The following is a 1,820-nucleotide window of genomic DNA, read 5'->3' on the forward strand; positions in this document are numbered from 1 at the left end:
AAAAAAAAAAAAACATAAAATAAAATAAATTTAACCCAAATTTTTTTTATATTGCAGGAAAAGAAATAAGAACATTACACACTTGAGAAATTAGTTTCTTCAAATATCCAACTATTTTTAACAGCAATAGTGTTATGAAATATAAAAATTGTGAAATGTATTCTTTTTTATAAGCATCATTTGAAACAATAATTTTTTTTATCGTAAAAAAAAAAAAAAAAAAACTAAATAAACTACACGAATTCATATATCTTTATTTAATCGATTTAGAAGATTCAAATTTAGGATATAGGAAATTTCCTTATTAAATTATGCCCACACTGGCCCTGATAATCATTACCACATTAGTGACAAAGTTGTGATTTAGTTAGTGGATAATGAAAATAAGGCTTAAATTTTAGCCTGAAATTATAATAAAACATACGAAGTTAACTCTCTTTTAAACAAAGTCACTTATTAAAATATTACCAAAGATGATAAAAAAAAATCATTAATAAAATAAATATAATAAATTAATAATACATCGAACTTTTCAGGCGGCCAAAATAACAACACTAGGATATTAATAACCTTGAAATTGTGGGTGTGACAAAAGCTATTAATTTATTAATTTTAATTTCCTGCGATAAATAGTACGAAAATAATAATAATTTCACATGATAATTAAAACCTATAATAAAATAACTAAAAATAATGTGAAAATTTAAAAAAAATAAGAACCGAATTCAAAGAATTTACAGAAAATTTTAAGTTGACTCACCACTTAAACGAATATAAATAAAATCTTTACCGAAGTTGGCCGACATTAATAAAATAATTACGATAAATAAATAAATATTAAAAAAATTTTAATTATAAAAAAAAACAAAATGAAATTAAAAATAATTACTTTTTTTCTAATAAAAATTATTATTTTTATTCGGCTCTTTTTAGCTTACTTTTTACGTTCAACACAGCATTGTTTTTCGTCTGTTGTGACATTTCGATTGTGAGAATTTCGATTAATCGAAATATCGAATACTAATTAATATGCCTTTGAGAAAAAGAAATAATGCCAACTGTTTAACTTTGCAAAAAAAAAAAAACAATTTTAGTAAAGTACTTTAAAAAAAATGGCAAAATGACGAAACTCTGTTTAATTAAATTGTTAAGCAATGTTCCATAACCATTTTAACAAAAATTCTATTGCGCGATTTAGTTATACACAAGTGGAATATAAATAAAATTAGAGAGTCTATAAATATTTGTGTTTAAATAACCGCGAAATAAACTCAATTTCAAAAAAATTTTTTTTTCCTTATTAACATAATAAACTTTTAATAATAATATCTATTTAACTGTTAACATTAAATATAACCGTTAAAACAATATTTAAATTTTATGTATAAAAATAATTGTTTTAAAATATATTTAAGTTACAAAAACAAATAGTTACTTTTTATTTTATTTTATTTCTTTTTTTTAATTACTTCAAAGCATTTTAGTTATGAATAAATGAAAAATTTTATTTTATTAGTTACTTCGATAAATATATTTTTAGAATTTAACGGTTTTTCGTGTAATCATTAAAGTAATTTCATAATGTGTTACTCGTTTAAAAAAAAAAAAAAAAAATTCTACTGGTAATATATACCTATTATTTTCACGTTAATGTTTTTTTTAGATGGAGAAAAAGAAGTTGAATATATTTTTAATAAATGACCGAAGAGAAATATTAGAGAGTTTTATCAAAAGAGTGTAAAAATGACGAAATTATCCGTAATTCGTGTTACGGCCACGAACGTAACGTTTCGCCTAATGCATTATTATGGCCAGTTTAT

The sequence above is a fragment of the Pediculus humanus genome, genomic scaffold (genome assembly GCF_000006295.1).
Source record: "Pediculus humanus corporis 1103172107546 genomic scaffold, whole genome shotgun sequence".
Classification (NCBI taxonomy): domain Eukaryota; kingdom Metazoa; phylum Arthropoda; class Insecta; order Psocodea; family Pediculidae; genus Pediculus; species Pediculus humanus.